At 43.5% G+C, this 22,064-nt stretch overlaps 1 long non-coding RNA gene across 1 annotated transcript in view; it reads left to right on the top strand.

Annotated features, from left to right (window-relative positions):
- Positions 1-22,064, top strand: part of LOC131197681 (uncharacterized) — a 60,529-nt gene that overhangs the window by 24,833 nt on the left and 13,632 nt on the right. The window contains exon 2 of the long non-coding RNA XR_009155003.1: positions 4,629-4,733. This is a non-coding gene — a long non-coding RNA (uncharacterized LOC131197681). The remainder of the gene's footprint in view (positions 1-4,628; positions 4,734-22,064) is intronic.

Below are 22,064 nucleotides of genomic sequence, written 5' to 3'. Positions count from 1 at the left end.
CTTGCTGCAAATCTTCTCTATTGTTTGCCCCACCTCTGTGCATCTTGTGGAGAAGCTTTGGAGGCAGGCTTAGAACAGCTAGAAGCCAAGAGTGACTTGGGGTTATGGCAGGAAGAACGACCGCTCCTAGCCGAAGGAGCCCTGGAAGGTCTGCTACCTGATGGACCTGGTTCCCCTCCATTTGGAGATTCCAATCTCCAAGGCTTATTAGATTTAGCCACAGCCTTTGGCATATTAGAAATAAAGTAAGGGAAAAAACTTCCAGCTTCTGGTAACAGCAAGGGTCAATGTGTAGAAATAGCCTTAATGAGAGACCAAACTCTAGAATGAGGCAGAATGGCGGGAGAATATTAAAGCTGCACCCAAAATGGTACCCGTCAGCTGCAAGGCAGGAATGCCGGGCTCTGAAGATTGCTGGATGTGATAAGGCAAAACACTTACAGCAATGGCAATTCCGAGCAGGAGACAGCCACTGTTAATGCGTCCGAGCACAAGACTTCTTCAACCCCAAACTGCCACTTTAAATTGGCTAAGGCAGCTATACCAACACACAACTCATGTGAAACTCTCCAAAGTAGACCAAATGGTGGCTACCACGTGATGGGGGGGAGGAGCTGAAGCTCCAACAAGTCTTCCAATGCTGTTTGAAACAAGCACAGCAAACAAGCTCCAAACGGCTGCAAATGGCCAGAATCTGATCGCAAATGGGAGACAGAGGGCTAGGCACGAAGCAGGCTGCCTGAATGGGAGCGGAGAACTCCACAGCAATTGTAAACAACCAGATGATGAGATTAAGGAACAATTAAGCCACCACCAGGCAAGCCCTCGGCAAACACTTAAAACATTGCCCCAACTAGAATGGGAAGTGTAAAACTTCACTATCCAAATCTCCACTGTCTTCGGGGGTGCTCACACTCCTCTAAGAATATCCCAGAACGCCTGCAGTTCAACAGGATTGAAGCAGGGTTATAACATTAATCCTGCAGACAGCGGAGATACTTCAGCCCCAACCAGAGTAAAAACTCCAGGCAGAAAAAAAGGCGCTAATTCAGATAAAACTTACAGTAATGATCAGAATGATCAGTGCAATCCAAGAGTGGGAGAAAACTCATGACACATCTGTCCAGGCTGAAGGACTGAGACAAAAGCTGGGTTCCTAGCAGCAGGAGGCAGGGTTTATTAACTTTAGCAGTCTCAGTCCTCCAATCTGAACAGATGTGTACAACCCATACCTGGCTGCTGTCTCCACCAATACAGAGAATTGGTTTTTGAGCTTTTTGTGGCTGTGTGAGGTTCCTGCTTGTTGCAGGGGCCATTTTGGGTGAAGTGCAGCTGCTTTTACATTGTGTGTGAGTCAGTTGTGTTGTGTTGTGTGTGTGTAAAGTGTGAAAGTTGGTTTTTGGTACCTCTTATTGTTTTGTATACTTTGTTTATTATTTTTGGAATAGAATAGAATAGAATTTTATTGGCCAAGTGTGATTGGACACACAAGGAATTTGTCTTGGTGCATATGCTCTCAGTGTACATAAAAGAAAAGATACCTTCATCAAGGTATAACATTTATAACACAAATGATGGTCAATATATCAATATAACAATATAAATCATAAGGATTGCCAGCAACAAGTTACAGTCATATAGTCATAAGTGAAAGAGATTGGTGATGGGAACGATGAGAAGATTAATAGTAGTGCAGATTTAGTAAACAGTTTGACAGTGTTGAGGGAATTATTTGTTTAGCAGAGTGATGGCCTTTGAGAAAAAACTGTTCTTGTGTCTAGTTGTTCTGGTGTGCAGTGCTCTATAGCATCGTTTTGAGGGTAGGAGTTGAAACAGTTTATATCCAGGATGCGAGGGGTCTATAAATATTTTCACGGCCCTCTTCTTGATTCGTGCAGTATACAGGTCCTCAATGGAAGGGGTTGGTAGCAATTATTTTTTCTGCAGTTCTAATTATCCTCTGAAGTCTGTGTTTTTCTTGTTGGGTTGCAGAACTGAACCAGACAGTTATAGAGGTGCAAATGAGAGACTCAATAATTCCTCTGTAGAACTGAATCAGCAGCTCCTTGGGCAGTTTGAGCTTACTGAGTTGGCGCAGAAAGAACATTCTTTGTTGTCCTTTTTTAATGATGTTTTTGATGTTGGCTGTCCATTTTAGATCTTGCGATATGATAGAACCTAGAAATTTAAAGGTTTCTACTATTGATACTGTGTTGTCTAGTATTGTGAGAGGTGGAAGTATGGAAGGGTTTCTCCTAAAGTCTACCACCATTTCTATGGTTTTGAGTGTGTTCAGTTCCAGATTGTTTTGGTTGCACCACAAGGCTAGTCGTTCGACCTCCCGTCTATATGCAGATTCGTCATTGTCTCAAATGAGACCAATCACTGTTGTATCATCTGCAAACTTCAATAGCTTAACAGATGGATCATTGGCGATGCAGTCATTGGTATACAGAGAGAAGAGAAGTGGGGAGAGCACACAGCCACGCCCACCCAGTCACATTACTGCCAAGCCACTCTCACTGTCAGCTTGCCTCCGACTAATGTTTAAGAAAATAAAGACCCAACTCCATCAGTTTGAAGAGATTAGTAATTTTTACTAAACACGTCAGATTGCAATGAAAGCTAAGCCAGAGCTGGAAGTAATTGCAACTGTACAAAGTATTTCCTCTCTTGAACCCTCCCCCCACCAGGGTGCAAACAGTCACAGTCCAATGTCCTCTTCCTCCTTGCCCACTTGTTGTTTCACTTCCGATGTTCTCCCTCTGTCAATCTTCTGGATGGAATGCGAAGCATGCAACTCCTGTTACATTCATGCGCCAAATCAGTTCAAACATCTGGTAGAAAGATTATCTCCTTCTTCACTGTAAATGACAGCTGACCGCAACAGTACAAACCTCCCCCCTTCCCCATAAATCAAGTAAGACATTCAGTAAGAAGAAAACCTTTAACGAAGTAATAAAACAGTAAATCACTCCAATAGATAAATATACACTTCAAATAAAGCGGAGGCTGACACTCACCCAGTTACATGACCACCAAGCCACGCCCAGTGTCACATGACCATCAAGCCACACCCAGTGTCACATGACCATCAAGCCATGCCCACAAAATAAGCCACGCCCACAGAACCAGTAGTAAAAAAAATTGGAACCCACCCCTGCTGGGGAGGGCAAAAATGGCCTTCCCCATCCCCTGGAGACCCTCCAGAGGCCAGAAATGTCCCATTTGCTGACTTCTGGGGGGGATCAGAAAGCCCATTTTTCACTGTCCCCAGGCTCCATATCCTATCTAGGAGCCTGGGGTTTTTTGGCCGGAGACCGCCCCACTCCTATGATTTTGTCCCCCAGAATGACTAGATGAACTATTTTTCTGGCAGCTTACAGCTACTTCACCAGCCTGGAAAGTCTATGGGCCAAACAGACACTCTCAGCCGCTGCCCGCTGCCTACCCTGGTTGAAGACCCTGCCCCCATTTGCCTGGTTCTCCTCACTGAGGACATTGCCACTGGGGTGATTATCGCAGCGAGATTGAGAGATACTTGGCTAAAGATAGAGACTTAATGCAAATAATGAATTATGTCTGGTGGGGCTGGCTGGGTAGCCCACTTCTGGGTTCTGTACAACCATATTATGTGTGTCATAATGAACTGTCTGTGTTAAAGGGATGTCTATTTGGGGGGGGAGAGGGTTGTCTTACCCCACAGATTAAGATGTGCAGTGCTAGAAGTCTTACATGTGGGACATCCTGGGATAGTCAGAATGAAAGCCTTGGCCTGGAACTATGTCCAATATGGACCATGAAATAGTGGAATGGGTCACCACCTGCTCACCATGTCAGGAATCCAGACCGGCACCCCCCCTGCCCTGGCTAAGGAATGGGAAACCCCTAATGCACTATGGTCCCGGGTGCTTATTGACTTTTCAGGACCAGTTAAGGGCCAAACATTTCTAATAATGGTCAATGCATTTTCAAAGTGGCTGGAGATACTCTGTGTGCTCCAGAGACTGTTCACCATGCATGGCCTCCCTGATGTATTGGTCTCAGACAATGGGCCTCAATGAACTATTCCTGGCAGAGCATGGCATCAGGCATGCCCTTGTTGCCCCCTTTCATCCAGCCAGTAATGGGCAGGCTGAACGGATGGTAAGATGTGCTGAAGAGGCTCTGTCCAGAATGGGTCCAGGGGATTGGCAAGCACGAATCAATAAATTTCTCCTAGTGCAACGTATCACCCCAAGCAAAACAACTAACAGGAGCCCTTTGGAACTCCTCATGGGAAGGAGAATCCATTCACAATTAGACCCCTTGCACCCAAATTATATTGCAGAAACACCTCCTAACTCAAAGGAAAAATCTGGTCATTTAATATGGGGGCCCGGAACTATGCCGGAGGTGCCTTCTGGATTCCAGCCACTGTGGTAGAAATATATGGCCCTCACTCATACAAAGTCGAGCTGGAGGATGGTAGATTGTGGTGATGGCACTTGGACCAACTCCAAGGCCATCTTGAGAACTCACTGCTATGACCATCAGAGACAATTCAACCTGACCAGAGGCTGATCCCTACTGATGCTAGCCTACAAAATAAACAAATGTCTAACAATAACTCAAAACCAATTGTACAGCGGGAACACCCACCTGAGGAACCAAGATTCCAGTGCAGACTTCCATATGGGCTGGGCCTAGAGACTCCGACCACACCACATGACAAAATCATGGAGATTCCATTGGTGAGTACTGAACCAGCAACAAATCCAATTGCTCAGGCTGACACCCAAGAAACAACTGAGCTGCACAGGTCATCTAGGGTTCGTCAGAGCCCTGCCTACCTACATGTAATAGGTACATGTACTACATGTAGTAGGTAGGTACTGCCTACCTACATTAGGATAATTGATATCCTAAATTGCCTAGCTAATCCTGTCATACAACTATACTCCTTTAAGGATAACTCTAATATTATTAATCATTAATTACCACTACTAATGTTTATCAAATACCAATTTATCATTACTCATTAATTAATTAACACTGTATAGTTAAATATCAAATAATAAAATTAATTAATTATTAGCAACTCTATAGTTAAGTAAAATATCATTATTTACTGTTCTATGTTAATTGACATACTATTAGCATAAATTGTTATCATAATAATTACTTGATGGTTACTATTTCACTATTGATATTGACAAATTAATTTGCAAAATACATACAGAACATTGAACATGCCAAGCAAAAATTCCAACAGACCTGCCAAACGCCCTCAAGCAAAAGTTGTCACCACAAATAATGACCAAAATGAATCCAAAATATGCTATAAATGTAATGATTCCATAAAAGAAAGTGAAGAATCCAAGAAATGCCGACTATGCACCAATTATGCCCACCACTTCTGCCTGAAAATAAACAAATCAATAGACAATTTCCTGCAATCAGATCCTGCATTTATCCATTTTTGTCCATCTTGTCTTCCTAAATTAGACTACCTAAACTCCATATCTGATAGAGTCCATACCATGGAAACAACTATAAAGTCACAACAAACTATCATTGACTCCATTCAGACAAGCTTAGAAAAAAAGAATACTCGCATGTTTAGAACCACGTTTCACAAATCTTGAAAAAAAAATTACAGCACAAAAAAATGGAAATTCAGCAGATCAAAATCTTTTCCAAATCCAACAATCCAATCCAATCCAATCCAACAAACATTGTCTAATCCACAACCTAAACCGCAAATATCTGCCAATTAACCAAACAACGTAGCCATACTAGTAAAAGATACCACCGAGAGAGAACAAAAACATCAAAACACTATATTATTTGGATTAGATATTACCAATGAACCAGATCTATCTAAAGTTTGTAACATCATTAAAAATTACAATTCACCCACCTTCTTCCCTGAAGAAATAACCAAAGTCTCCAGAGATGGACCTAAATACAAAAACAGCGATGGCTCAGTGGTGCCTAAATTCTGTAGAGTCATCTGCATAAATGAGACCAGCAAATGAAAGTTCATTCATGCTATAAACTCAATTGCCAGAAGCATCCCCAGCCTCAACAAACTTAGAGCAAGGCCTGATCTATCATTTCTGCAACGGATTCGCTCTTGTGAACTCCGCACAGAACTCAAACGACGACAAGACGAAGGCGAAATGAACCTTTACATTGACTACCATGCTGATTGCATAAAAAGAAAACCTACAATCAATTGGCAAACATCCAACCCCCATCACTCAAAACATCCAGCCATCCGTCGTACAAAACTTCCAATCATCCGTCGTACAGAACCTCCAACCACCCATTGTTCAGAACTAGGTACGCACGCCCCTTATTTCGTCAACACCAAACACTGCAGATCTCAAATGCAAACTGATAAATGCAAGAAACATTGTAAACAAATTACCTGTATTTCTCCTCTTGTTAAATACTGGTACATTTGACATTATATTTGTATGTGAAACATTTCATTTCATTTCATTTATTTGATTTTTATACCGCCCTTCTCCCGAAGGACTCAGGGCGGTGTACAGGCAAATAAAAACAGACAAGACAATATTCTATAAAATACAACTTTAAAAACCTTATTATAATTTGCCTAAAAATTTAAAATATATAGAAATTAAAACCCCGTTTAAAATTAATAATAAAAACTATAAAATCCATAAAATTTAAGCCAGCCCCGCGCGAATAAAAAGATGCGTCTTCAGTTCGCGGCGAAAGGTCCGAAGGTCAGGTATTTGGCGTAAACCCGGGGGAAGTTCGTTCCAGAGTGGGAGCCCCACAGAGAAGGACCTTCCTGGGGCCGCCAGCCGACATTGCTTGGCGGACGGCACCCTGAGAAGTCCCTCTCTGTGAGAGCGCACGGGTCGGTGGGAGGCATATGGTAACAGTAGGCGGTCCCGTAAGTACCCAGGCCCTAAGCCATGGAGCGCTTTAAAGGTCATAACCAAAACCTTAAAGTGCACCCGAAAAGCCACAGGTAGCCAGTGCAGTCTGCGCAGGAGAGGTGTTATGTGGGAGGTACGCGACTCTCCCTCTATCACCCGCGCAGCTGCATTCTGGACTAGCTGAAGCCTTCGAGTGCACCTTAAGGGGAGCCCCATGTAGAGAGCATTACAATAATCCAAGCGAGAGGTAACGAGTGCGTGAGTGACTGTGCACAAGGCATCCCGATCAAGGAAGGGACGCAACTGCCGAACCAGGCGGACCTGGTGGAAGGCCCCCCTGGAGACGGCTGTCAAATGGTCTTCAAACGACAGCTGCTCATCCAGGAGGACACTTAAGTTGCGCACCCTATCCTTTGGGGCCAATAACTCGCCTCCAACAGTCAGCTGCAACTGCAGCTGACTGAATCGAGATGCCGGCATCCACAGCCACTCCGTCTTGGAGGGATTGAGCTTGAGCCTGTTTCTCCCCATCCAGACCCGTACGGCTTCCAAACACCGGGACAGCACTTCAACAACTTCATTGGGGTGACCTGGGGTGGAGAAGTACAGCTGAGTGTCGTCAGCGTACTGATGGTACTTCACCCCAAAGCCACTGATGATCTCATCCAACGGCTTCATATAGATGTTGAACAGAAGGGGCGAGAGAATCGACCCCTGTGGCACCCCACAAGTGAGGGCCCTCGCGGTCGACCTCCGCCCCCCTGTCAACACCGTCTGCGACCGGTCGGAGAGATAGGAGGAGAACCACCGATAAACGGTGCCTCCCACTCCCAATCCCCCCAGCCGGCGCAGCAAGATACCATGGTCGATGGTATCAAAAGCCGCTGAGAGGTCTAATAGGACCAGGGCAGAGGAATAACCCCTGTCCCTGGCCCTCCAGAGATCATCCACCAATGCGACCAAAGCTGTCTCCGTGCTGTAGCCGGGTCGGAAGCCGGACTGGAACGGGTCCAGATAGACGGATTCTTCCAGGTATTGGGGTAACTGACGCGCCACAGCACTCTCTACAACCTTCGCAACAAAGCGAAGGTTGGAGACTGGCCGATAATTTCCCAAAATAGCCGGGTCCAAAGAGGGCTTCTTAAGGAGGGGTCTCACCACCGCCTCTTTCAAGACGGCAGGGAAAACCCCTTCCAACAAAGAAGCATTTATGATCCTCTGGAGCCAGCCTCGTGTCACCTCCTGAGTGGCCAGCACCAGCCAGGAAGGACACGGATCCAATAAACATGTAGTGGCGGAGCCTCCCAACAACCTGTCCACGCCCTCGGAGCCACAGGTCAAACTCATCCCAAACAGAGTCAACAAGGCGTGCCTCCTCTCCTCGCTTGATCATCCCAATTTCGGTCCAGACCATCCCGGAGCTGAGCGATTTTGTCGTATAGATAACCACTAAACTCCTCGGCACGTCCCTGTAAAGGGTCATCCCGCACCTCCTGATGAAGGAGGGAGCGGGTCACCCGAAACAGGGCGGCCGGGCGGTTATCTGCCGACGCAATGAGGGTGGAGGTGTAGGAACGCCTCGCCTCCCTCATTGCCACTAGGTAGGTCCTAGAATAGGACCTAACTAGTGTCCGATCAGCTTCGGAACGACTGGACCTCCAAGTGCTCTCTAGGCGTCTTCTCCGGCATTTCATCTCCCTCAGCCCCTCGGAGAACCAAGGGGCCGGACGAGATCTACGCCGGGTCAGAGGCCGCAAAGGCACGACACGGTCCAAGGCCCGCCGCGCCTGTTCCCAGGCCGCAACTAGTTCCTCAGTCGTGCCGTGGGCCAGATCCTCAGGAATGGCCCAAGCTCCGCCAGGAACCTCTCCGGGTCCATCAGGCGCCTGGGACGGAACCAACGTAGGCTCCGTCTCCCTGCGATGGTGGGTGGCGGTTCGGAAGTCTAGGCGAAGGAGAAAATGATCGGACCATGACATTGGTTCTGTTACTAAATCGTCTAGTATCAGATCATTTAACCACTGACCAGAGATATAAATCAGATCCAGCGTGCCTCCCCCCATGTGCGTAGGGCCATCATTTACTCGAATCAGGTCCAAGGCCGTCATGGAAGCCTGGAACTCCCGAGCTGCAGTCGATGATAAGCCAGCTGATGGCAAGTTGAAATCCCCCATAACTATAAGTCTGGGGGTCTCAACTGCCACAGTGGCAAATAACTCCAGCAGCTCGGGCAGGGCTGTGGTCACGCAGCAAGGAGCCAGGTACGTGATCAACAAGCCCAACTGATTCCTATGGCCCCACCTCACATAGAGGGATTCACAGCCGGCGATCTGAGGAACAGTGGCCTCCCTCGGCTCTAGATCTTCCTTAATTACAACCGCCACCCCTCCACCCCTACCCTGGGCCCTCGGCTGATGGAATGCTCAGAAACCTGGGGGGCACAGTTCAATGAGGGGCACCCCCCCCCTGGCCCCAACCAGGTCTCCGTAATGCCCATAAGGTCCGCGGACTCCCCTTGAATAAGATCGCAGATCAAGGGGGCCTTATTTGCCACGGACCGGGCATTACATAACATCAGCCGAAGATCCAGGCTCTGAGGATCACGGCCGCCCGAGGAACGGGTAGGGACTAGGGGCCCGGAGCACGTGATTGCTTTCAAACATTGCGCACGTGCTCCCCAAACTCGATACGCCCCCCCCCCTCCGCCATATCTGCCTCTCCCACTCACCGTACAGATTGAACCACCCTCTAGTCCTGGAACAAACCCCTCCCCCCCTGCCTTCAGATCAGGTGTAATAGTGCCGCGAACTGGCACCGGGGCTGGATCCTCCCCGACGGGTTCTCCCCCACCCGCCTCTTGTCCCTCCCCTTTAAAAACCCTTATTTAAAATCTATTTAAAAACCCCATACATTCTTCTTAGCAGCCATGCCTCTCTGGGTCCCAAAACCCTTCGTTGAGGTAGGCCCTCGATAACTTGAGGGCCATTCCTGCGAGGCGGGGAACCTCGCAGTCGAAGGAGGTCAATAGGCGAGTATCTCATGGAGAAGAAATAATAAATGGCAGAAAAGGGGTCCATCCTAACCGTAAAGGCATCACAATCCTTCAGATGACCCGGTCAAGATACGCTGTAAGATGTAAAGAGTTTAAGAGATTGAAAACGCGGCCAAAAAGCCACCAGCGTGCCTCGACTAGAAACACGCGGCCGAAGATGACATAGCAGCAGAGGGTAAACGCGGCCAAAACCAAGGCCGCCACATATCACTCTCGGCAAGCTGTTAATGGTGATGGTCGGTATCGTCGATGGAAATCGTGGTTAACGGGCCACTAGCATACCTCCGCTGTAGTTAAAGTTCGCAGCCGCGGCCGAACATGCTGGGGGGGTCGGCCGATGTCCAAGGCCGATTAAAAAGTCCGAGCTCAGTTCGGAGTCGGCCACCATACCGCCGCTGATGGTAGCCGCGGCGCAGGCTAGGGGGTCGGCCGATGTCCAGGCCAATACAAAGTCCGAAGGTCCAAAGTCCAGAATCATCTGATGGTAACCGCGTCATAATGGCAGCCGCGACCTAAACGCCACAGATGGCAACCGCGGCTAGGCCTCAGGCCGCACCAGGCCGAAATACCCCCCCATCGCCCGAAAACTGACCGCCACCATCCACTATCCGTCCACAGTCCGTCCACAGTCCGTCCACAGCTGTCCGTCCACAGCTCCGTTCTCGGCAACGGAGGGTCTCCACAAACCCGAAGACCTCTCCCTTGGCCGCCGACACGCTGTTCTCCCGGAGCTGGAACCAGGCCGGAACACCCCCCCATCGCCCGAAAATGGCCGCCGCCATCCGCTGCTCGTCCGCGGCTCCGTTCTCAACAACCGAGGGTCTTCCAAGGCCCGAAGACCTCTCCCTCGGTTGCCGACGTGTTGTTCATCTGGAGCCAGCGATCCAAGCAGCCCGGCGGTCGGCAGAAGCAACGCCTCAGCCAGGGAATGCCCCGCTTGCCATCTCCGCGAGATCAGATCGCCGCCATTTCGCGCATGCTCAGAAGAAGAATCTCTAAATGGCTAAACTCATCCCTCCCTGACACCATTATTTCAGACAAAGAGTATCATGTTTTTCAATCAGATCATGAAACCCACAGAGGAGGTGGAGTGGCAATCTTTTACAAAAAGTCACTGAATCTAAAAAATATTCAAGTTGCACATAAATTTGCTCTTCCTGAAACTATTGTATGCAAACTGTCCCTCAATGTCACACTTCGCTTCTTGCTATGCCACAGAGCCCCTGACTACGACATTGCACATGTGAACATGTTAACCACATTAATAACATGGGCCACCTCTTGCCCATATCCTCTCATCTTCCTGGATGACCTCAATCTACCTCTTATTAACTGGATAACAAATGAATATACAATCCATACTACCCTGTACAATGCTGTTACAAATCTAGGTCTTGATCAACTAGTAACTAACAATACAAGACACAACAACTGCCTTGACCTCATCTTCTGCAACAACGCAAACTCAATTTATGGACTACAAATAAAAGAACCCTTTTCCAACAGTGACCACAGCATAATAGACTTTTGTCTCAATATACGCCCTTACAAAAATCTTCATAATAATGGTATTCCAAACTACAATTTCAAAAAAGCCAACTATGAACTTATAAACACCGACCTCTCATATTTTGACTGGCAAAATCCATTCTCAACCTGTATCACCACTGAAGACCACAATAGAGTTTTCCTACTTGAAGTCAAGAGAGTCATTAAACTATATGTACCACAAACCACCACCAAAATCAGGAAAAACAAATTACCTATATTAATAAAAAAGCTCGAATCCAAAAAGAAATCCCTCTGGCGAAGAAACAAAACTGGCTCTGTAACCAATTTCAGAAACCGCTACAAAAATATATGCAACCAAATAAAAATTGAATGCACCATTTACCACACCAAACAAGAAGACCTTCTGCGCACAAAATCCAATTGTGCTTTTTATAATTTTGTGAACAACAAACTTAAAGACTCGAGATCCATCCCACCACTAAAAAGATCTAGTGGAAAAGAATATAATGATGAAACAGTTAAAGCAAACCTCTTTAACACATTCTTCGGCTCAGTCTTTGTTAATAGTAATGGTTCATACCCATCATTCCCCAGTCATACCAACAATGAGTACAATGACCTAACACAAATAGATTTCACAGAAGATAATGTTGAAAAGGCCATTTGCAAACTGAAACCATCTCTATCTATTGGACCTGATGGTCTATGTGCATACTTCTTAAAAATTTCCACTAACTTAGCAGAACCCCTAAGCATAATCTTTGAAAAAGCTTTCACAACAAGCTCCCTTCCCAAACTTTGGTCACTAGCCATGGTCATCCCTGTCTTCAAAAAAGGAGACCCCAGCCTAGTTGAAAATTACAGACCGATCTCCCTTTGCTGCATCACCTGCAAAGTAATGGAATCTCTCATCAATCAATCCATTACCTTCAATCTAGAAACAAACAACCTATTCTCTAATAAACAATTTGGTTTCAGAAAAAAATTATCCTGTAATTTACAACTTCTACACTGCAAAAACATATGGACTACAAATCTTGATCAGGGCAAAGCAATAGATGTCATCTATGTAGACTTCTGTAAAGCTTTTGACTCTGTGGTACATGACAAACTTCTCCTAAAACTAAAATCCTATGGCATCTCTGGACCCCTCCACTATTGGATAACAGTGTTTCTGTCAAACAGACAACGTGGGTTTTATTATTTATATTGCTTTTAATAATTTGGCATGTAGAATAAGTTTTTTAACTGTTATTTTAGTCTGTATTTATATGTGCTTTTTACTTGCCTGTGAACCGCCCTGAGTCCCCTGGGAGATAGGGCGGTATATAAATGTGATAAAATAAATAAAATAAATAAATAATAAATAAATAAAATATGCAGTGCCCTATCAAATCCTGTTCCTGTCAAAAGTGGCATTCCCCAAGGCAGCATTCTTGGACCAACACTTTTCATATTATACATTAATCATCTCTGTGACCATATTATAAGCAATTGTGTTCTCTTCACTGACAATGTTAAACTATTTAACACTACCAACAATACAGCTACCCTTCCAAAAGACCTTGACTTTATGTCGGAATGGTCAAAAACTTGGCAACTCCAAATCTCAACCAACAAATGCTCTGTCTTACACATTGGAAAAAAGAATCTGAACACTAAATACAAGCTCGATGGACACTACCTTATAGATGACCCCGTTAAAGACCTTGGAGTTTTCATATCAAATGATCTAAGTGCCAAAGCCCACTGCAACTACATCGCAAAAAAGACTTTAAGAATTGTAAACTTAATCTTGCATAGCTTCTTCTCCAGAAACACTACACTACTAACCAGAGCATATAAAACATTTGCTAGACCAATTCTTGAATACAGCTTGCTTGTCTGGAACCCATACCTAATTTTGGACATTAATACAATTGAGCATGTCCAGAAATATTTTACAAGAAGAGTTCTCTCTACTCCTCTGATTACAACAAAATACCTTATTGACTTGAAATCCTGGTTTAGAAAATTTAGAACTCCGCCGCCTTCGACATGACCTGAGCTTAACTCATAGAAACATCCGTTACAACATCCTTCCTGTTGAAGACTACTTCAGCTTCAATCACAACAATACACGAGCACACAATAGATTTAAGCTTAATGTGAACCGCTCCAATCTTGACTTCAAGAAAATATGACTTCAGAAACAGAGTTGTTAATATCTGGAATGCACTACCAGACTCTGTGGTCTCTTCCCAAAATCCCCAAAGCTTTAACCAAAAACTATCTACTACTGACCTCACCCCATTCCTAAGAGGTCTGTAAGGGGCGTGCATAAGAACACCAACGTGCCTACCGTTCCTAATGTTCCCTTTGATTGTATACAATTTCATAAAGTTATTACATACTTATGGTTATATATATGCTTATATATCGTATAGTTATTTCATGCTTATGCTTATATATAAAATGTTGAGACAAATAAAATTAATTTTTTTTTTAAATGACTACGTTTGTAAATAATGTACTGTGTTTTGATTGGACTGTGTTTTGTCCAGGAGGGGAGGGGTGTTGCATACTGAATTAGAATGAGCATAAGCTTCACTCAGGTCCTCCAATTCAGCAGGAAAATACTCAAACCACATTGGCTGACCTATCTGACAGCTCCCTATAAAAGGGCAAGCAGTTAGACAAGCCGGCTGCTGGGTTGCACTGATCTATTAATAAAGAGCTGTTGTTACTGTTAGCACTGAGTCCTGTCTCTTTCATTGCCCGATCTAACAACACTGACATATTAACAAATGTTTCTATTGGATTAGAATAAGATCAGGATAAAGTTAACCCTGAATCACCTTTGGGGTTGTCCTATTCAAGGTTGATTTGGGTCATGACAAACTACTTTGAGACAAGAATGTACTTACTAGATCACCGCATTGAAGTGGTGTTATTAATGAAAATAAAGCTTAGCTAAAGTACCAGTTAGATTGGTGGAGGCAGAGGTAAGATGATGGACAGGCAGCAATGGCTGTAAACAGCCTTTTTTATATTTTTAATTCACTTTTAGCCCATTTTTAATCTGAAGGGACATAATGATAGGAATTAATCTAACCTTTGCTATTTGCTTCTGTTAAGAATTGCTTGTGCTATTTTGCTACTGTTAGGAATTATTTATTAGGAATTAATTCTGTAACCCTCACTTAGCAAGAATTATAACCTTTGCTATCTGCTTTCTCGCTTCTGTTGTTCACTTCAAAGCTAGGCATATTCTTGGTGAGTAAGTAAGAAAGATAGAACAAAATAATAGAAGCAAATAGCAAAGGTTAGATTGATTCCTATCACCATGTCCCTTCAAATCCATATCTGACTTTTTACAAAAGCACATATTGTGAGGCTACCATTTGTTTTAGCTACATTTTAACAATGCTACAAGCCAGGATTTTTAAGAATGGGGGAAAGAAGACAGAGACAGCACTATGCAGCGCAGAGTTCATCCAGCAGAAAATGGAAGATTATATGGCAAACAGGCAGTCTGTTCCAGTAAGTAACTGATCTGCAGTCTCCTTATCAGATAAATTTAATTTATCTGACATATTGGAATGGGATTTACAAACTGAATTTGAAAGCAAACAGCATATAGAACTTTCTTCCTCTATTGCAGAAAATGGATCCCCTCCTTGGAACTCAGCAACTGCTTTCTTGCACAGGAGGGGAATGTAATAAATTTAAAAAGAGAAAATGTAGCAGATTTCCTCTCTAGACAATATTTGCTTAAAACTCAAACTGTAAATTCAATCTATGAATTTTTATCAACTGTCATAAATAAGGTTGACTGCTTGAAGGAGTCTTTTGCAAAGTTTATTAAGAGCCACCCAAATACGGCAGAAGGACTTAGGAGGACAGCAACCAATAGATAAGGAGTGGCTAATTCAGGAACTGAAACTAGAGAAGACTCTTTTCTCCCTTCCAAAAATGTGAAAGGGAAGAAGACTCATAAAGAAAACACTCAATCAGGTAAAGGCCTAAGGCAGTGATGGCTAACCTTTTTGCCATTGCATGCCAAAAGAGAGGGAGCATAGGGGGTCATGCATGTGTGTGCCCACACCCATAATTCAATACTCCTCCATGCCCCTCCCCCTGCGTGACCCTCCTGCGCTGCTTTTGGCATGTGATGGCAAAATGGTTACCAGTGGGCCCAGTAGACCCATTTTTCATCCTTCCCAGGTCTCAGAGGTGTTCTTGGAGCCTGGGGAGGGTGAAAACAACTTCCCCCACCCCCTGACGCCCTCTGGAGGCTGGAAATGGCCTGTTTCCTAACTTCTGGTGGGCCTGGAAGGACTAAAAATCAGCTGACTGGCACATGCATGTGTGATGGAACTTAGCTAGGGCAACGCTCGCATGACCACAGATATGGCTCCGCGTGCCACCTGTGGCACACGTGCCATAGGTTCGCCTAATAGATGACCAATATAATTACAGTCTGCAGACTAACCATGTTGCCTTGCAAATTTATGACAATATAATGAATAGAGGGTGTTGGAGGGTGTTGAAAAGTTATAAAGCTGTCTCTGAGTCAGCTGCTCCACTGTGAATTTACTCTGATAGATCTACTATGCACAGAATGGCTGCCAGCGAGAAGGCAATGTATGAGAACTTTGCTATTATTAAAGGAGTCTACAATTGCCTCTATGCTTCTAGAAGGAAGCTCTTCCTGAGAACCTTTTCAATATTTCCAATACAGGTTTTTTGCTCAGACAAAGTGTGCCCACTTCTGAACCAGTCTCTCCAAGAGGGAACTGTTGCTTTAAATCTAAGTTTATCTCATACTGATAAGCCTGAAGTTGCTGCTGCTGAATTGCCCCCAAGAAAGCAAAGGAGTGATCTACAATATCACTCCTTTGTCCATTATTGGCATACAATAATGCCAATATCCTCATACTTATATCTCACATTACTTTTAACCATTTTCTTCTGGTCCATCTAGCCAGCCTCTTCTTATAATTCCCCTTCTTTTATTCCATTCCCTCATTTTCTTCTTTTTCTTTTTTTTCTTTTTATAATTATTGTATCTTTCCCACTGTTTCCTTCCTATAGCTTTTACGTCTTTTACTCGCTTATTTTGACCTATGTTCCCATCTAATCTATTTCTCTTTTCCCCTTCTTTTTTTCCCCACTGTTAAACCCAGTGGAATCCTTATTTTTTTTTTGTCTCTAATCCCTTCCCTTTTTCTTGTTTCTTTCATTTCTCTCTACCTTCTCTATTTTTACCACTGTTAATCCCACTATAATCATTAAAAATGTTTTTCCCTAAATTTTTCCTCCCTCCTTGCCTTCTCTTAATTTTCTTTTTTTGTTGGTTCTGCCCTCCTGCTCTCTCTCTTTTTTCATCATTGCTCCCAATATACTCAATTAATTGTTTATCATTATCTTCATCTTCAGTGCTGTTTTCTTGTTTTTTGTTGGTAAACTGTTTCTCCATTTAAATATGTTTTAACAAAATTCTTGATTTCTTTCTGTTCAAATCAAATGATACACATACCCTTTTAACCAGTTCAATTAATATTTACCACATTTTAATGTCTGCTTAGGCTTTAGTTCCAATTTAAAGTTTTATTACTTGTCCCTACAGGATGGTTCCAGTCTGAAAACCCCCAACAGTGGTTTGTCTGGCTGGATTTTCACCAGGCTTGTCAGAGCCCACTACTTTCCAGCCAGTTCATCATGATGCTTCTGGTTTCTCCCTTATAGAGCATGCCCTGTCCATGCCTTTCTTATCTATAGAGCATCCCTTGTAACCTTATAGGTCTCAACCCTGGGCGGATCTTTCTTCTGCCCTCCTCAACTATTGAGCAGGATGTTCCTGGCATCAGCGCAGCAAGCAAAAACAGGAGCAAGATAGCAGGAGTTAGACGAATTCTAATTACTATGTCCCTTCATTCCTCCTTTATTTTAGGACAGGGTGCTTCCTGTCAATGATTGACTAGGGAACTATATTGACTAGGGGATGATCTTGAGGACCATGATCTTTGCCGGTTTATCAGGAGAGTCTGATGAGGCTATGACTGTTATCCCAGTGATGGTGGATCTAATCACTCACTGGATGAAATGGGAGGAGAAGGAGACCTCCAAAGGCTAACAACACTAAGAACCTAATCTGTTTTCAGTCAGAGAAGATACTGCCAAACCAGTTGAAGTCTACTGCCCCAGTCCAAACCTGCACTGTGCAACTTTCCTCATTTAGGCAGATCTCTTCTGTAGCTGTTCCTTGATCATCTATTTGCAAACAACATTTTGTGAAATTAAATTTTCCACACACACCTCCTTCTTTTGTTAACAAATAGTGTAAAGCAAGTCTATTCTCTTTGAAACTGAGTGTTCTGTTTAGCTATTAAATTTAAAGCAATAGCAGTTTCATTAGTTATTATTTCAAGCAATGCCTGTAACCTTATAATTCTATTCAGCATATAAATAGGGCTTCTATAACCATACATTCCATCTTCTACCCAGGTAGCTGGTCTGTATATCTATATTATTCTTTCAGGAGGTCACTCATCATCCTTCCATTCTCCTATTTTCAACTCTCTTAGAGCTGAGAGAGGAATTATTGAGTCTGTCATTTGCACCTCTATAACTGTCTGGTTCGGTTCTGCAACCCAACAAGAAAAACACAGACTTCAGAGGATAATTAGAACTGCAGAAAAAATAATTGCTACCAACTTGCCTTCCATTGAGGACCTGTATACTGCACGAATCAAAAAGAGGGCCGTGAAAATATTTGCAGATCCCTCGCATCCTGGACATAAACTGTTTCAACTCCTACCCTCAAAACGACGCTATAGAGCACTGCACACCAGAACAACTAGACACAAGAACAGTTTTTTCCCGAAGGCCATCACTCTGCTAAACAAATAATTCCCTCAACACTGTCAGACTATTTACTGAATCTGCACTACTATTAATCGTTTCATAGTTCCCATCGCCAATCTCTTTCCACTTATGACTGTATGACTTGTTGCTGGCAATCCTTATGATTTATATTGATATATTGATCATCAATTGTGTTGTAAATGTTGTACCTTGATGAACGTATCTTTTCTTTTATGTACACTGAGAGCATATGCACCAAGACAAATTCCTTGTGTGTCCAATCACACTTGGCCAATAAAAAATTCTATTCTATTCTATTCTATCTGTGGCCTACTTCCTCATAAACAGGTACACCCAGTCTTTCACCTTGTTGTACGGACAGTAGAAAAAAACTAGGTTTCACAGTTCCTAATACACATGTTCCATACTATCAGCTAGGCAATTGCACATAAGTAAACTTTTCATATATCCAATATAAGCCATCTGGAGCATGCCAATAAAGAATTTCATTACCCACATCCATCCGTAATCCACTCAGTCTAGGGATATTTTCAACTGGGTTACTAGGTTGTGTCATGTGATGTTGGCATTATTTCCTTCTAATCTGTTATTACAAAGGAATGTGTCAACACTAATATTATATTGGCTAGATTCTTCCCTAGCAAAACATATATGCCCTGCTATAGATGTTTCCAGTGCCCAATTACTGGGTCTATTCTGGGTATTCCAGATAAGATTAACTATGGCATTAGACTTTTTTAAGGAAATCAGATTAAGTTCTTTAGCTTCCCAAGGCCATTGTTCTCGCATATTTGTACCTCTACATACATAGCAATTTGTTACACTAAGAGAGCCTACAATTCTTTCACCTAGATCTATGAACATATTCTTAAATATGGAAAGGATTTCTGTCTTAGTTTCCATTTCCTCATAAAAGGAATGAAATAAACACCTAGAAGCAAACAAAGTAATAACCAAAAGCCAACATGGGTTTGTCAAAAACAGATCATGCCAGACTAATCTTATCGCATTCTTTGAGAAAGTGACAGAATTAGTGGACCAGAGGAATGCTGTCGATATAAATTACATGGACTTCAGCAAAGCATTTGATAGAGTAAACCATAACTTACTACTAGATAAAGTAGAAAAATGTGGGTTAGACAGCACTACCACCAGATGGATTCGTAACTGGCTGACCAACCGCACTCAATGTGTAGTCCTCAATGGAACTACACCCACATAGAGGGAAGTATGCAGTGGAGTACCCCAAGGCTCTGTTTTAGGCCCAGTACTCTTCAACATCTTCATCAATGACTGGATGAGGGGATAGATGGGGAACTCATCAAATTTGCAGATGACACCAAGCTGGCAGGAATAGCCAACACTCCAGAAGATAGGCTCAAGATACAGAAGGATCTTGACAGACTTGAACATTGGGTGCTAACTAACAAAATGAAATTCAACAGTGAAAAAAGTAAGGTTCTACATTTAGGCAAAAAAAACCCAAAATGCACAGGTACTGTATATGTGGTACCTTGCTCAATAGTAGTAACTGTGAGAGGGATCTTGGAGTCCTACTGGACAACCATTTAGATATGAGCCAGCAGTGTACAGCAGCTGCCAAAAAACCCAACTCAGTTCTGGGCTGCATAAGCAGAGGGATAGAATCAAAGATCATGTGAAGTGTTAATACCACTTTATAATGCCTTGGTAAGGCCACACTTGGAATATTGCATTTAGTTTTGGTCACCACGATGTAAAAAAATGTTGAGACTCTAGAAAGAGTGCAGAGAAGAGCAATAAAGATGATTAGGGGAATGGAGGCTAAAACATATGAAGAACAGTTGCAGGAACTCGGTATGTCTAGTTTAATGAAAAGAAGGACTAGGGAAGACATGATAGCAGTGTTCCAATATCTCAGGGGTTGCCACAAAGAAGAGGGAATCAAACTATTCTCCAAAGCACCTGAGGGTAGAACAAAAAGCAATGGGTGGAAACTAATCAAGGAGAGAAGCAACTTAGAACTAAGGAGAAATTTCCTGACAGTTAGAACAATCAATAAGTGGAACAACTTGCCTGCAGAAGTTGTGAATGCTCCAACACTGGAAATTTTTAAGAAAATGTTGGATAGCCATTTGTTCGACATGTTGTAGGGTTTCCTGCATGGGCAGGGGGTTGGACTAGAAGACCTCCAAGGCCCCTTCCAACTCTGTTATTATGTTAAATAAAGAATGTCGTTTAGTAGAAGTAGTTGTATTTACTATTCGTATCAATACCTAAGCCTGTAACACTGCATCTTGATGCTTATTGGGGTTAATGTCAGGTTGAGAGGATTGCACTGTTTGGTCCACAATCTGATTGTGTTATTACCTTGTGCAGTGTTAAGAGCCACCCTCTTTTTTTAATACATGATTTTTCGCACTTATTGTTGCATTATATTCTCCTCCTATTATTCCTCCCAATAAGACAATTATTCCCAAATATTTAACCATTGCATTATATTGATCCATTCTATATCTTTATGGATTATGATATATCTATCTCCTAGGACCATGATGGCGAACCTATGGCACATGTGCCAGAAGTGGCATTCAGAGCCATTTCTCTGGGCATGCAAGCCATTGCCTGTTGCTCTCCCGGGTTCCAGCATACCGTCTAGCTGGTCTTTACACATCTGGGAGTGCCGGAAACCGGAAGAGCAGCTGCCCAGTGGGCATGTGCATTCTGGAAAGATGATCTTCTGGTTTTCGATGTGTGCATGCACACTGGCCAGCTGGTCTTCGCACACACAGGCACACCAAAAATGGGAAGACCAAGTGGCCAGTGCACATGCATGTGCTGGAAACCGGAAGATCATCTTCCTGGCACACGCATACACATCAGGCTGCTGCTCTTCCAGTTTCCGGCACATGCACGTCTGCAGGCTCCTGTTTCAGCACTCGGTGCTGAAAAGGTTTGCTAATACTAAACCTTTAGTATTTGCTAATTTGCTAATACTAAATCTTAGGACTACTGTGTTCAGGTCAGGTTGATCTGATTCAATGCTCCAATTCTCCAGTACAGGATATATAGGTTATAGAGTTTCTATGGGAAGCAATCTTTTAGACATTTCCACAATCACAGTGCCCCACTATTCCCCACAAGCTTGTATCAGTCCACAATCGCAACAATAATAACAGCAGCAACAATTAGTAAAACCATTACAATAACAAAACCAGCATATCCAGGAACTGTTGAAGCTCAATGTTAGCTGAGGATTCCTTGGGATGGAACAGCATAGGTAGCCGGCTTCTCCAAAAATGATATAAGGCTGCAATTCCTGCAATGAGAAAAATCACAGACAAAACCTGTTCATACACAATGACCACATCAGTTTTTGGCAATATTTATTCTCAGCAAGTCTTCTCCAGGAACCACTTTCCACTCCGTTGGTTCACCCACTGGTACTTTTACAGGTGTGTAGTGGGTCCACCCTTTCTCTTTTATCTAGACTGCTGTTTCTGTTGTCAGGAAAACTTGGTAGGGTCTTTCCCAAGCTGGGCTAAGTTTTTCCTCATGTCAGCTTATCAGGACCCAATCACCAAGCTGGAATTTATGGACAGCAAATTTGAGAGGTGGAGTTGAGCTAGCAGTCCTTTCTTCTTGAGATAAGACAAAGAAGAGGACAGCCCAAGTATACAGTTCTTTACAAATGTATCCTTAGTTTCATATTGTGGAATTTCCCCCACTCTGCACAAGTATGTTAATCCAAA

This window comes from Ahaetulla prasina, chromosome 4, assembly GCF_028640845.1.
Source record: "Ahaetulla prasina isolate Xishuangbanna chromosome 4, ASM2864084v1, whole genome shotgun sequence".
Lineage (NCBI taxonomy): Eukaryota > Metazoa > Chordata > Lepidosauria > Squamata > Colubridae > Ahaetulla > Ahaetulla prasina.
Note: the sequence above shows the minus strand (reverse complement) of the source record. Positions and strands in the feature narration are given on the sequence as shown.